The 16,331-nt window shown below is 40.8% G+C and overlaps 1 protein-coding gene across 1 annotated transcript in view; it reads left to right on the top strand.

Annotated features, from left to right (window-relative positions):
• Window positions 1-16,331, top strand: part of ZSWIM6 (zinc finger SWIM-type containing 6) — a 211,835-nt gene that overhangs the window by 149,567 nt on the left and 45,937 nt on the right. The window lies entirely within an intron of this gene.

Genomic DNA, 16,331 nt, shown 5'->3' with positions numbered 1-16,331 from the left:
GAAAGTGGAAAAAGCATGGTCAGAATATTGCAGAAGAGAGAGCTGCTCTTACATGAACTTGCCGCCAGTGTACCCTGGCTAGGACAGGGAGAATGAAACATTTGCAGGAATCAGTCTTGGCAGCGTTTGGGGGAATTGTCTGATGTCGAGGAAAGCAAGCACAGACTCTGCTTTTAAGTATTTGGGGGGGTGGGGAATGTGTATTTCCAGATAGGTATTCGGTACAATAGCATTGATTATTCATTTCCAGACTAATATTGTAATCACTTCAGCTGGAATTTGGCCATTTTCCCCTTTTACCTACATTAAAGTTATTGAAAGTAACTTGAGTCGTCATTTTTAAAAATTATTCTCAACTTAGATGAACTACTGATTGTCAGAATGGAAAAGTCACAGCAAACTCTATAATTTTTATTGCTTTCCAAATCCATGGTGGTAAAGATGTAAATACAGCAGGTGGTTGAAAAAAATGAGAAATCCACTACTTGTGTTTACTGAGAAATTTGCAGAGATGACTCTTGTTACTCAGTACTCATTGCTAGAGAAATTAATAATGAATTTGTTGTCTATTAAGAAATCTGTATGTGACAAATGGAATTTTTGGCAAATATTTTGTCAGTGCCTGTTTTAATTTTATGTTCTGGATATTTATTAGAAGGTTTGGCTTCCCTTGTGGCTCAACTGGTAAAGAATCCGCCTGCAATGCGGGAGACTTGGGTTTGATCTCTGGGTTGGGAACTTTCCCTAGAGAAGGGAAAGGCTACTCATTCCAGTGTTCTGGTCTAGAGAATTCCATGAACTGTATAGTCCATGGAGTCTCAAAGAGTCAGACATGACTGAGCGCTTTCACTTTCACTTTCTAGTTTCAGTGAAGTTGAATAGTAGAAGTCTTCATACCTTCACCTTCTGTCTTCCTCTTGGCTATTGATGGACCACATCATGCTATTGATCCCATGCCCCAACCAAGAAAGACTTGTCTGTGAAGATACCAGTTACAATGTTTGGAAGGGACCTTTGAGATGAACTGCTTACAGATAAGGAAACTAAAGTCTGAGGAGGTTAGGAAACTTCCACAAAATGACATAGTGTGACTCTTTAAGGTTATACAGCAAGATGGTAAACAGTTGGACATCAAAGTTTCCTTTTTCCCATTAATAGGATGTGTGTTCAGGAACTGGTTTGTGGATGACAGCTCCTGTTTGTTTTTTAACATGTGTCTGCTATTCCCCAACGTTAAGATACTTGTTGACCTTTTCCCAAAGTATTTTTTATTAAGTGTCTTATAATAATTTAATCTTAGTACTTTCCTTGGGTCACCGGAAGTAGTGTTAGTGGCCTTCCCCTCAATCAGAATTTAAATCAGTCTGTAACTGTAGTAGATCCTTTTGGTGTCCTGGCAGGAAATGTTTGGGAGCTCAGTGTGGTAGTTGGAGAACACAAGTGTAATGTGTGGTTTAAACAAAAATTTTTATAGAATACTGAGTGGTTTGTAAGTAAAGACTCCTCAGTTTTGTAACTCTACAGTAAGTGTTGAATTGACTAGTTGGTTTATGGCAGTAAAAAGGATTAACATTTAAAAAAAAACTATAATGAAGGGAATCATTTCAGGAAAAAGTATTGGATTGATATTAGATGAATAAAATTTAAAGAGCTTTGGTACTTAAAGAAGCTTAAAATTACAAATAACTAATTAGAAAATATCAACTAAATATTTTGGTTACCAAAAAAGTACAAGTGATACAGTTAAATAAGATTTTCAGTGTTTACATTTAATCCATTAGTTGTATTTCACTTTTGCAAGTTGGCCTTGAAAATTATGTACTTCAACTCCCAATCAAAAGTATTAATTCTCATTAGGCAGAAGTTTTCACTAGCTGATTCTTATTATACTCTCTGATGGACTACGTTTCTAATTATGGACCAGGCTTTATCCAAGTTCTTTGATTTCAGCCCAGGATGAAGAATACATATTCTTGGCCTGTGTTTTCTTTTTTCACAAATCATGCCCCCCGTCCTGCCATCCAGTCATTACTAGACTGCTATAAATTCTCCTGCATACTGTGATGGTGAGCAGAGGTCACTTGCCATTTTAATGAAGTCTAAGTTCTGTGAAGAATCTCACGTGGGCCTAACAGTAGCTCTCAAATCTTAATATTCATTCACCAAAAAAATTAAGTAAAAGTTGCTTCTGGACTACAAAAGAAAAGGATTTTGCTTCTTAAGAAAATGGGGGAATTTGACTTTGTGCCCCTGCACAGGGCTCACATTGCTTCAAGGCTCTGCTTTGGAATTAAATGCTGAGCACTGCCAGATGCCAGACATTGAGAAGAGGCTGAGTTTTGTCGGCAAATGGGATCTGCAAGTTAATTGGTGTTTTCTGCAGGCTTCTGGCTGTGAAATGAAATTGGAAGCCCTTTAGCCACATGGATAATACAGGACCTGAATACAAATGTCACATGTCACCATCAGGACCCACTGTGAGACAATAGTGTTCCCACTCCAACACTGCACCATTACAGATCATTTAAATATGGGGATTACATTTAAACTAAAAGCCCCATTTGCCTTTTACTGCAATTTAAATGTCCTCTTAGCAAAAGCTAAGTGACAAATTAAATGAAAAAAGTGCCCACATTTTTAAAGCTGTAATGCAAAACAACCTTTTATTGCTTCTCATGTGCCACGAATGAATCATTATACTTGTCAACCCTAAACCAAGCCATAATTGGAGCAGCTACTGTTATCAAAGTAGGGCCGCTCTGTGACAGCTTAATAAAGCTGAAACTGTTAAATTAAATCTCAGATGCTTAACTCCTTAGCACCGGTGGATTCGATGGGTCCATTTCTGGCAATGGCCAATACACCAGGAGGAAAAAAATTCCTGGCATGAAAGCCTTAATCTGATGAAAGTGTACAAGTAAGAGTATCTCAGCCAAGTAACTGCTTCTTGGCAGAGAGATTCAGAGGCATCAGATTGTCAGCCAGATTACAGAATTTTATTTTTCTTTCATAGGATCAGATACCCTCCTCCCCAAGATTTACAGTTTTTTTGAGTATATGTGATTTATTAAAATGCAAGTGCTGATGTTTCAAAGTTAGTTTTAAAAAATAACCTATTCATTTAGTTCTTTCTTTCATTCAAATAAATGCATGCAATCTTATTTGAGGTATCAATAGGCCCAATTTCTTTGCCCCATTCTCTGGCTAACAAAGGGATGATTATGCTCAGTTCTTGTCTAAAATAAATGCCTATGATATTCATTTGGTCTGAGTTAATTTTTTTGATTTATGCTGTGATTTTCATAATGTAGTATGAAATAGATTCAGATGCATACTATTAAGATCCCGTGAATCAGTTTTTCCTATATTAATTTTACTTTTCTCTACTTGATGTTTTCTTACACATCTGACAGTCTTCTCAAGATGAGTGTTGTATCATGATCAGCTGTGAGAACATGTATATATTAAAATTTTGAGACAGAAAGCCCAGTGCAGCGGGAGAAGCTGCATGTTTGATAGACATGACACATGTCTGGTAGAGCTATAGAACACATACCTTTTCAGTTGTGTTCTTTACTCCAGGCAAATTTTCTGGAAAGCAGATCACAGAAATAACCCTTGGCTTTCAAGGAACAGCCCAGTGCGGATTGGTGGTGAGCACACCTATTGTTAGCCCTAATGGCTGACTGTTTAGCACACTTAATTATTGTGGAGGTCTTTAGGGATGAGGGAATATATTGTAACCTCTTGTCTGTGTTGATGGGTCTCTTGCCTTAAATGTCTTCTTAGGCCGCAAGTTTACTTTGCTTCATAAAACTATAGGTTATGGCTGCCAGTCTATTAAAACTTAATTAAACTGGATGTCATTAGAGGAAACAGTTAAATAAGATTTAATTACAGTTTTATCACAGGGAAAAATCCTTAAATTTTCATTTTCATAATATGTTGTATGTAATACTTTTCCTCCAGATTTTAAACACTTTTCCTCTGGGCTGAGTCATCTGTTTTGCTCTCTGGCATGTATCCTTGTTTCTTTGGGAGAGGCTGGGCTGCCATCACAAGGGTCTTACTGCTCTGAGTTTGCTCATGTGGTTCATAAGAACAAGGTGGTATCTCTGAGTTTTCTTCAAAGCTTTTGATAGAGACACCTAACTGTGTGTGGGTAGAAATAGCCATAGTTAGATTTTTTAGTTTGCATTTCCTTGTATACTGTTATTGTGTTTGTGTGTGCTCGGTTGCTCAGTTGTGCCCGATTCTTTGCTACCCCAAGGACTATAGCCTACCAAGCTCCTCTCTGTCCATGGAATTTTCCAGGCAAGAATTCTGAAGTGGCTTGCCATTTCCTACTCCAGGGGATTTTCCCAACCCAGGGATCAAACCCACATTTCTTGTATCTCCTGCATTGGCAGGCAGATTCTTTACTACTGTGCCACCTGTGAAGCCCCATACTGTTATTGAGCAGTAGTTATAATAATATTCCTTGGTAGGGTGCTGGATAGATTGAGTGGGTATAAAGATTCAGTGGACTTTGAAATCAGAGTAAATCTACATTGAGTAGTAGAGAACTTAGCCCAACCATTGGGACTACATATATTGCAAAATACTAAATATTACCTACTCCATGGGGCTTCCCAGGTGAAGCTAGTGGTAAAGAACCCACCTGCCATTGCAGGAGATGTAAGAGATGTGGCTTTGATCCCTGGGTCAGGAAGATCCCTTGGAGGAGGGCATGGCAACCCACTCCAGTATTCTTGCCTGGAGAACCACATGGACAGAGGAGCCTGGTGGCCTACGGTCCATAGGGTCGCAAAGAGTCAAACATGACTGAAGCAGCTTAGCATACACACATGCACCTACTCCATGGACCTAGAACCCTGTTCAAGCTATCATCCCAGATATAAATAGTCACTTCTATCAGCCTCTTCTGCACCTACCCACATTATTCTTGAATACAGAAGAAAACTTACGCTTTAGTCACATATTCAAAACAGTGCTCTAAGTAACTGGAGGGCCTTGTGCAGAGCCAGAAGTAAGATTCTAAAGGTTTAGCTTTGGAGGTAATTGTGGAGAAATTTTATGCTATCTTATGTCTCCAGAAGCAAAAGTCTTAGTAATTCCCCCACTGTTTTGAGCTCCATACTTAGTTTTTATGGTAAAGGCAGACTCAGGCTTTCTACATTTTAAAGTTGATCGAAAGAAAGTGAAAATCTCTGAGTCGTGTCCGATTCTTTGCAATCCCATGGGACTGTACAGTTCATGGAATTCTCCAGGCCAGAATACTGGAGTGGGTAGCCTTTCCCTTCTCTGGGGGTTCTTCCCAACCCAGGGATCGAACCCAGGTCTCTGGCATTGCAGGCGGATTCTTTATCAGCTGAGCCACCAGGAAAGCAGTGGCTAGTAAACAGGCTGAGGAGTAACAGGTTCTCATTGAAAACTGGAAAGCATTCCAGTATAGCTTGCCATCATATAAGTTGATATGCTTTTGCTAGTGCCGTGGAGAAAACAGCAATTCCCAGAGTCCCTGTGCAGCAAAAAGATGTCAGTACAGCCTTGGAAACTTCCATGTAGCTGTAAGTGTAGTGTGTAATCCTAATAAACCACATATCAGGGATTGCTCATCACCTGCCAGCTTGTCTTCCTGGGCACAGGAGAATATAATTTTACCACTTAACACCATTTCGATGCCTTCCTGTTAACCCTTCTTTTCAGAGTCTTTTGTGTTTCCTGATCAGAAAGAATAGATGTATTAAGTATTTGATTTTACTGCTGATGATGGTACTGGGAGTATAGAGGGAGTAGAGATGCAACCGGAGAAGGCAGTGGCAGCCCACTCCAGTACTCTTGCCTGGAAAATCCTATGGACGGAGGAGCCTGGTAGGCTGCAGCCCATGGGATTGCTAAGAGTCGGACACGACTGAGCGACTTCACTTTCACTTTTCACTTTCATGCATTGGAGAAGGAAATGGCAACCCACTCCAGTGTTCTTGCCTGGAGAATCCCAGGGATGGTGGAGCCTGGTGGGCTGCCGTCTATGGGGTCACACACAGTTGGACACAACTGAAGTGACTTAGCAGCAGCAGCAGCAGAGATGCAACCACCGGGAGACATGAGAAATTAGAATAGGCTTGAATGAACTGTAGAGCACTTTTTATAGAGTAATTTATTCACATATTAGTAAATAAATAGACTGAACTTAGCATGGTTTTACAGGATGTTCATGAAGGAGAGTTATAGGAAAGAAGCAATGCTTCCCTGGTGGCACAGATGGTAAAGAATCTGTCTGCAATGCAGGAGACCTAGGTTTGATCCCTGGGTTTGGAAGATCCCCTGGAGGAGGGCACGGCAACTCACATGGCAACCAACTCCCATTATTCTTGCAATCCCATGGACAGAGAAGCCTGGTGGGCTACAGTACATGGGATTGCTGAGTCGGGCACGACTGAGCGACTAACACTTTAATTTTCAATGAGAGTACTACAGAAAAAAGGAATAACATGAGCAAACACAAGGAGAACTCAATGGAGGATCTCATTATCCAAAATGCTGTCTTTTAAGATTTTCAGTCCAGCCTTGTTGATCTTCATTGTTGCTTAAATTCAAGGGCTGGGGAGGAGGAGGAGAGAGTAGACATTACAGGATCCAAGTTTTTGCTTTTCTCCCCATTGTGGTCCAGCTACTACACTCAACACAGATGTCAGCACTTATTTATCGGGCTCTATGCTAAGCGCATAATGCATACATTATTTTATTTAATTCTTAAAACAACCCTGTGAGGTAGGAACAGTTACTGGAAATGAAAGTCACTCTCTGTGACCCCATGGACTATACAGTCCGTGCAATTTTCCAGGCCAGAATACTGGAGTGGGTGGCCATTCCGTCCTCCAGGGATCTTCCTGACCCAGGGATCGAAACCAGGTCTCCTGCATTGCGGGCAGGTTCTTTACCAGCTGAGCCACCAGGGAAGCCCAAGAATACTGGAGTGGGTAACTTATCCCTTCTCTAGCAGATCTTCCTGACTCAGTAATTGAAGCAGAGTCTCCTGCATTGCAGGCGGATTCTTTACCAGCTGAGCTACTGGGGAAACCCAGGGACAGTTATTAGCCCCAATTTTATAGCCAAGAAAACTGAACTATAAGAAGACCAGATAACTTGCCTAACGTCACAACAGCAGAACAGGAATTTGATCCTAGGTGTCAGTGACTTCAAAGACTTAAACCCTAAACTACACACCATCCTCAGCTTATTTTAAAAGACCAATATTCCTCTCTGCCTGGCAGTCTTTCTGCTTAGAGGAGAATAGGGGCAAAGTGAAGCTTACCTCGGTGGCAGCAAACACTTTGAAAGCTGCCTGGCCTGGTCTGCCCACCCATGGCCCCACAGTCCTGTTTGCAGTTGTTAGCAGATCTTACCTAGTCTAGTTACCCACCTGTGTTCTCAGAGGCTCTCTAAGTTCAACCTCTGAGAAAAAAAAAAAACAACAACCCATTAATGCAGAATAGCCAAATATATGCTATTGATTAAGAACTGTAGTATATAATAAGCATATTGACAGGGAGGCCTGGCGTTCTGCAGTCCATGGGGTTGCAAGGAGTTGAATATGACTTAGTGACTGAACAACAACAACAGCAATCATACAGAAACTGCTTACTGCAGATGGAATAAATGGAACCTTTGCTCTTCTTTTCCAGTCCCTCTTGTAATGGAGCCAGTGAAAACCCTTAGGTCACTGTCTCTGTCTTGGCCTGTCCTTACCTCATGTGGTCCACAGGCTCTGCAGACCCTTCTGCCCATGGGCTGGGCTGTCCTGCTCTGAAATGGGGTTTGTGCTCCTGTCTCAGCCTCTGTTTTTCCCCTCATTATTCAGAGCTCCCTCTAAATACAGAGGCTTTGTCCATTGTATTGCTCAGGAGGCTTTGCTTCCCTCCAGCACTGTTCTCAGAACGTCTGTCTGCTACTGAGTCCTCATTACTGGGGCCTGGTTTCTTTCTCCGTTGTGTGGTTCTCCTGCTTTCTGTCCCTTAAAACTGAGACCTCTGTGTTTTCGGGTCAGAGGCCTCTGAGTTCTCTTCTGCCGTGGGGACAGGAAAAGGGGTTTATTTTCTGCTTTAAGTAGGCAGAGTAATTTCTAGTTTGGGTCAGAAGTTAACCCAAAAAGAGAATGCATATTTCTATACAGTGGGCAAGTCTCTGATAAGTAGCTCCTGTGTAATACTATCAACCATCCTTCTCTTGATGGCAGCTGCTAGGGCTTAATTATCCATTCAGTACCCTGTATGAGAAAGAGTACAAATAGAGAGAAAAATGTAAAAGTGTATACTAATAGAAAGTAGTAGATTCTCGGCATTAAAAGAGATCTTAACAGATGACTTGATTCTATTTAACCAGTTAGAGACTATTAATGATATTCATTGTCTAAATTATTTAGGTGTACAGTTGGATGATTTTAACAACTGTTAGGGATCACCCCCTTGTGTATTTTTGTAAAACTCTTCTAAATATAGACTGCAGAGCTTTTATTCGGAGTTAGGTGTAGTACGCTTTTGTTGTTCAGTCCCCAGTCTTGTCTGTTTGTGAACCCATGGACTGCAGCACACCGGGCTCCCCTGTCCTTCACTGTTTCCCAGAGTTTGCTCAAACTCAAGTTCACTGAGTCGATGATGCCACCCAACTATCTCATCCTCTGTCGCCCCCTTCTTCTCCTGCCCTTAATCTTTCCCAGCACTGGGGTCTCTTCCAGTGAGTTGGCTTTTCGCATCAGGTGGCCAAAGTATTGGAACTTCAGCTTTAGCAGTAGTCCTTCCAATGAATATTCAGGGTTAGTTTCCTGTAAGATTGACTGGTTTGATCTCCTTACTGTCCAAGGAACTGTCAAGAGTCTTCTCCAGCATCACAATTAGAAAGCATCAGTTCTCTGGCACTCAGCCTTCTTCATGGTTCAGCTCTCTCGTACATGACTACTGGAAAAACCATAGCTTTGACTAGACAGACCTTTGTTGGCAAAATATCTGTGCTTTTTAATATGCTGTCTGTGTTTGTCCTAGCTTTTCTTCCAGGAGGCAAGGCATCTTTTAATTTCATGGCTGCAGTCACTGTCTACAGTGAATTTGGAGCCCAAGAAACTGAAGTCTGCCTCTGTTTACCTTTTAGTGTTCTGTGTTGTACATGTAGTGTGCTAGTAGCATTGTTGGGACCAAGAATAAGTTCCAGTTACATTCGTTTAGGCTGTCTTTCCGTTTATAACAGGAGTCCATTGATAGTAGATTTTTTTCTCTCATTCATGGCTAATAGGAACGTCAGAGCAACAATTTCAGAAAAATTCTCTCCTTAGTTTTGTCACTCCCTAAAAGTTAGTATTGTGTTTGTCCTCAGGAAACTGCCGCTAAAGGGAAATCTGACTGGGGGAGTCTCTTTGCTAGAATGTGGATCTCTAGAGAGTACCATCCGATAGAACACAGGAGGAGTGAGGGAGTGAAAACCAAGAGAAACAGGCTGGGGATCAGTTCCTTTCAACATTTCTTACCATGAAGTGGCAGCATACAAAAACTAATGAGGTCTGAGGAGCCTTATATTAAGACATCTGTGATTCTCAGGGGCTTCACGGGAAGTCAATGCTGCCAGGAGCTAGAATGAAAGAAGTGGAAGCCAAGGGAAGACTGAATCCGACACTTAGGCTGTTTTCTGTGTCTGCTGGCACCTCGCAAGGTGCTTTGCAAATCTTTTCATAGTTCATTTAAACTTAGATGGCCTAATGGGATTGGGGAGAACCCAGGGAAAGTTGGTCCCTTAGAAAGATGTTTCAGACATTGCCTCACAGAGCCCCCAGGGTGAGATGGGAGGGAGAAGAGTGTGATGGGAGAAGGCAGGTCCTTCTCAATCCCCATACAGTTACTTTCACCTCTCCATACGCTAGCCTTTCCACTAAGATTACTCCAGAACAGAGGATTCTAAGATTTAAAATACATGCTTGTTAGTGATTATCTTCAATAGGTTTTTAAATAGCCACTCATTTTAGATGTGTACCTAAGAATGACTTATTTATATCAATTTTGTTGTTCGGTCACTAAGTCATGTCTGACTCTTTGCGACCCCATGAACTGCAGCATGCCAGGCTTCTCTGTCCTTCACTGTCTCCCTGAATTTGCTCAAACTCATGTCCATTGAGCCAATGATGCCACCCAACCATCTCGTCCTCTGTTGCCCTCTTTGCCAGCGTCAGGGTCTTTTCCAGTGACTTGGCTGTTCACATCAGGTGGCCAAAGTATTGGAGCTTCAGCTTCAGCATCAGTCCTTCCAATGAATATTCAGGGTTAAGTTCCTTTAGGATTGACTGGTTTGATCTCCTTGCTGTCCAAGGGACTCTCAAGAGTCTTCAGCACCATAGTTGGAAAGTGTCAGTTCTCAGAACTCAGCCTTCTTTATGGTCCAACTCTCACATTTGTACATGACTCCTGTACAGAACCATAGCTTTGACTAGACGGACCTTTGCTTGCAAAATGTTGTCTCTGCTTTTTAACACGCTATCTAGGTTTGTCATAGGTTTTCTTCCAAAAGGCGAGTGTCTTTTAATTTCATGGTTGCACTCACCATCCTCTTATTTTGGAGCCCAAGAAAATAAAGTCTTGCACTGTTTCCATTGTTTCCCCATTTATTTGCCATGAAGTGATGGGACCAGATGCCATGATTTTTTGAATATTGAGATTTAAGTGAAATTTTTTAAGCTGTTTTAAGCCAACAGTTTTAAGTTCATCAAGAGGCTCTTTAGTTCCTCTTCACTTTCTGCCATTAAAGTGGTATCATCTGCATATCTGAGGTTGTTGATATGTCTCCCGGAAATCTTGATTCCAGCTTGTGATTCATCCAGACCGGCATTTTGCATGAGGTACTCTGCATATAAGTTAAGTAAGGAGGGTGATAATATACATCCTTGCCGTACTCCTTTCACAATTTTGAACCAGTCATTTGTTCTATGTCTGGTTCTAACTGTTGCTTCTTGTCTTGCATGCAGGTTTCTCAGGCGGCAAGTAATGTGGTCTGGTATTCCCGTCTCATTAAGAATATTCCACAGTTTGTTGTGATCCACAAAGTCAAAGGCTTTAGTGTAGTCAGTGAAGCAGAAGTAGATTTTTTGAGGGTTTCCCTTACTTTTTCTGTGATCCAGCAAATGTTGACAATTTGATCTCTCATTCCTCTGCCTTTTCTAAATCCAGCTTGTACATCTGAAAGTTCTTGGTTTGTGGACTGCTGAAGCCTAGCTTGAAGGATTTTGAGCATAATCTTGCTGGCATGTGAAACGAGTGCAGTTGTATGGTAATTTGAACATTCATTGGCATTGCCTTTCTTTGGGATTGGAATGAAAACTGGCCTTTTGCAGTCTTGAGGCCACTGTTGAGTTTACCAAATTTGCTGGCATAATGAGTGCAGCACTTTCACAGCATCATCTTTCAGGATTTGAAATAGCTCAACTGGAATTCCATCACCTCCACTGGTTTTGTTTGTAGTGATGCTTCCTGAGGCCCACTTGACGTCACACTCCAGTACCTCTGGTTTTAGGTGAGTGATTATACCATCGTGGTTATCTGAGTCATGAAGATCTGTTTTATATAATTCTGTGTACTCTTGCCACCTCTTCTTAATATCTTCTCCTTCTGTTAGGTCCATACCATTTCTGTCCTTTATTGTGCCCATCTTTAACATGAAATATTCCCTTGGTATCTCTAATTTTCTTGAAGAGATCCCTAGTCTTTCCCATTCTATTGTTTTCCTCTATTTCTTTGCAGTAATTTCTTTGAGATTAAAAGATGCTTACTCCTTGGAAGGAAAGTTATGACCAACCTAGATGGCATATTCAAAAGCAGAGACATTACTTTGTCAACAGAGGTCCATCTAGTTAAGGCTATGGTTTTTCCAGTAGTCATATATGGATGTGAGAGTTGGACTGTAAAGAAAGCTGAGCACCAAAGAATTGATGCTTTTGAACTATGGTGTTGGAGAAGACTTGAGAGTCCCTTGGACTGCAAGGAGATCCGACTAGTCCATCCTAAAGGAGATTACTCCTGGGTGTTCATCGGAAGGACTGATGTTGAAGCTGAAACTCCAATACTTTGGCCACCGGTTGCGAAGTGCTGACTCATTTGAAAAGACCCTGATGCTGGGAAAGATTGAAGGCAGGAGGAGAAGGGGACGACAGAGGATAAGATGGTTGGATGGCATCACCGACTCAATGGACATGAGTTTGGGTGAACTCTGGGTGTTGGTAATGGACAGGGAGGCCTGGTGTGCTGTGGTTCATGGGGTCACAAAGAGGCGGACAAGACTGAGTGACTGCACTGAACTGATTTCTTTGCATTGTTCACTTAGGAAGACTTTCTTATCTCTCCTTGCTATTCTTTGGAACTCTGCATTCAGGTGAATATATCTTTCCTTTTCTCCTTTGCCTTTTGCTTCTCTTCTTTTCTCAACTGTTTGTAAGGCCTCCTCAGACAACCATTTTGCCTTTTTTGCATTTCTTCTTCTTGATGGTTTTGATCACCACCTTCTGTGCAGCGTTAGAACCTTTGTCCATAGTTCTTCAGACACTCTATCAAATCTTATCCCTTGAATCTGTTTGTTACTTCCACTGTACAATCATAAGGGATTTGACTTAAGTCATACCTGAATGGTCTAGTGGATTTGCCTACTTTCTTCAATTTAAGTCTGAATTTGGCAATAAGGAGTTCATGATCTGAGCCACAGTCAGCTCCTGGTTTTGTTTTTGCTGACTGTATAGATCTTCTTCATCTTCGGCTGCAAAGAATATAATCAGTGTGATCTCGGTATTGACCATCTGGTGATGTCCATGTGTTGAGCTGTCTCTTGTGTTGTTGGAGGAGGGTGTTTGTTATGACCAGTGCTTTCTCTTGGCAAAACTCATTAGCCTTTGCCCTGCTTCATTTTGTACTCCAAGGCCAAACTTGCCTGTTACTCCAGATATCTCTTGACTTCCTACTTTTGCATTCCAGTCCCCTGTGATGAAAAGGACATCTTTTTTGGGTGTTAGTTCTAGGAGGTCTTGTAGGTATTCATAGAATCGTTCAACTTAAGCTTGTTCAACATTAGTGGTTGGGGCACAGACTTGGATTATTGTGGTGTTGAATGGTTTGCCATTAACTTCCCCTTATATAATTTAGGTGGAAGGCAGACTGGCCAATGATTTGCAATAGGTGAATTTTTGTGAGGCTGCTGTAAGCTTGTCTGATAATTTTGTAACATTGTTTTTAGTGCTTAAGTTAAAAATTCCAAATTGAAATAAAGATAGGACTCTAAAGTACAGGTGCCGTCTGACATTTAGTTGCTTGAAATCTTAGGGTATTTCCTCAGGCTCTGATCTAGAAACGAATATCCAGTAGTAGTGATAGTAGTGGTTGTGCAAATTGTGGCTAACTCACTCAACTCTGTGAGCAAAGATAACCTTTGCTATGGAAATCCACATATCTGTGGTTTTAGAGCTATGACCAGCTAGACCTTGTTGTCCTCATGTTGTGCTCCCCAGCCCCATTTTGGATAACTTAGTAAATTTAAGAATTTGCTTCAGCAAACCTGGAGGAGAGTGTGAGAATCATTCATAAATTAGGAATCAGACTTCAATGAAAAACAGTCTTGAAATGACTTAGGCTTAGGAAGCTGCAGTCTTCCTTTTTGGAGAGCAAGGGCTGAGGGGGTTGTAAATAGGACACCTAAATCAAATATAAGCTTGAAACTGAGAGAAAATTCTGTTACAAAGAATGCTTTCAAAATGATGCCAAGAGCACAGAAGTCTTACTTCATTTCTTCCCTACTCTGCTCCCAATACACACACATTTAAAGATGAGATTACTATATCCAGCCACCTATTAACCATACATGTTGATCATACACAGAAAATGCTCTTTGCTAAACGTTAGGATCCTGTATAGACCAAATAATCTGAGAGATATTTTGTTTGTTTTGAAGCTATTAAACTACCATCTATATTTAATATTAGTAGTCCAAGATCAGTTGCTATTTTTATTTGGGGCCATTTAAACTAATTTCATGGCCATCCTTGTAAATCCTTGTATTAGCATCCATTTAATAATCTCATGCTACGTTTTTCCTTCTTGTCTAGTAATAGAACACTGAAAATGATTCCTTTTTTTTGTTACCCAGTAAAAGTGAGAAGAAAAATATACCTAGAGTTAGTGCTCAGTCAATATTTGTGAATAAAAAGCAAATGAATAATTAAATGTAATGCTAGGCATCTATTTGGAAGCAGTAAGAGGTAAGCATTTCTGATGTACTGAAAACAGTGACTGAAAGGCATTGATCTTCACTGTGCCCTCAGGTTTCCTTTCCTGCCCTTCTGGTTTTTCTTGCCTTCCTGCCCATATACAGAGGAATCTTCCCGGGCACCCGTGTACTGAGGAACACACACGCATGCACACTGAAATATAAACACAGTTTAGGGTATAGAAGGGCAATGATTTCCCCTTGCCATCAGTGCTACAGGTAATCTATTGCATTAATCAGCCAGCCAGTGGGAAATGCATGGGAAGTGATTATACTATCATGCACAATACAATCAGCATGAAGCACTTGTCAAGACCAATACATCAAACTGTAATTCGGTAATAGAATGAATTAGAGAAAAATGAAACATTCTGTTCTTCCAGAAACTCAGTACACATCACAGACTCTTTCTGAACTCTATAGAAAAGTCAGTGTATTAAAAACTTGTTTTTATAAGTAAAATTGCAGTTCCAGTATGACAGAATACAATACCATAAATTCATTTCCTTAGGGTTTTTACACAGCTATAGTGCTGAAGTGTTTACCCATCATCAGTATTCTATAATCAAAGCCATTGATTATTTTTGATAGGGCTTCTGATTATCTCTTGTCCTAAATTGGTTCTCCACAGTAAGTGGAAGGAAGGTTGTTGTACCAGTGGCTCAGGGACGCACTTGTCGGTAAATGTGGTGGACTGGTAAGACAGTGCCTTACCAGTACAGCAGGCAGATTAACGTGAACCTCCTTTTTATAGTTTCCTGTGGTAGGCACTGCCATGTCGGAGCTTAGTTAGAATGAGGAAGTAAAAAACAGAAAGGAGCCCAGGTAAGACAACAGAAGTGAGGTTATATAATGTAGGATGTGTTTTAGAAAATTTTGAGGTTAGATGTAATATATTTCATATAAGTCATGATCCATATTAATTTGTAATATATATTCAAAAGTTCAATAAAAATTCAATGTAAAATTTTCACCACATTTAACAAGGCATGCTTTTTCAAAGGGGCAAATTGAGATGATTTCTGTCTACAATCAGAATTGTTTCCATTTTTAGAGCCTACAACTAGAATATAAAGAAAAGGGTTCTTGGAGCCAGATGCTCTTTAAGTATGGATTCTGATTCTCGTATTTATTAATTGTGTAGTCCTGGACAGGTTCCTTATCTTAGATAGAACCTCAGTTTCCTTCTATGTAAAATGGCATAATGCAGATTTTTGAAGCCTAAGATAAGATAGTTTAGATAATACACAACACTTTCATTCTCATTCCAAAAGGCTTTTGTCTATGTTGAGAAAGTGGGCCCAGTGGGAAGCTTGGGAGAGAGGCATCCTGAAGACCTACAGAGTATTTTCAGCACTCGATTTGTATAGACTTGGAAGCATGGCTGTTGAACGAACCATGCCACTGTTGATGAAGACAGTTCAGTTAAGCAGCCAATGCAGAGCACATGTCAAATGTTCTTGCAGGTTCCCACGCTTCACATTCCTTCTCCTCACTATTGACTGCCCTTTCATATCAAACTAAGATAATTTGTCATTGTGCCCTTTTCTTTCTATTTTTTTCTGGCTTTCCTTTTCTCCCTTAAAAAGGAGAAGGGTGGTGAGTGGTGGAGGAGCTGGTCTGGTCATTTCCTATAGAACCAGGTCCTACTGAGGTCAGATGGTATTTGACGAGTTGTGAATATTGGCCCAGTAGCACTGACACATAATACACAGAAGAAGTGTACAAAAAAGATCTTCACGACCCAGATAATCACGATGGTGTGATCACTCACCTAGAGCCAGACGTCCTGGAATGCGAAGTCAAGTGGGCCTTAGGAAGCATCACTATGAACAAAGTTAGTGGAGGTGATGGAATTCCAATTGAGCTTTTTCACATCCTAAAAGATGATGCTGTGAAAGTGCTGTACTCAATATGCCAGTAAATTTGGAAAACTCAGCAGTGGCCCACAGGACTGGAAAAGGTCATTTTTCATTCCAATGCCAAAGAAAGGCAATGCCAAAGAATGCTCCAACTACTGTACACTTGCACTCATCTCACATGCTAGC

This window comes from Bos javanicus, chromosome 20 (genome assembly GCF_032452875.1).
Source record: "Bos javanicus breed banteng chromosome 20, ARS-OSU_banteng_1.0, whole genome shotgun sequence".
NCBI lineage: Eukaryota > Metazoa > Chordata > Mammalia > Artiodactyla > Bovidae > Bos > Bos javanicus.
The sequence above is the reverse complement of the archived record's forward strand: the minus strand, read 5'-3'. Positions and strand labels throughout refer to the sequence as shown.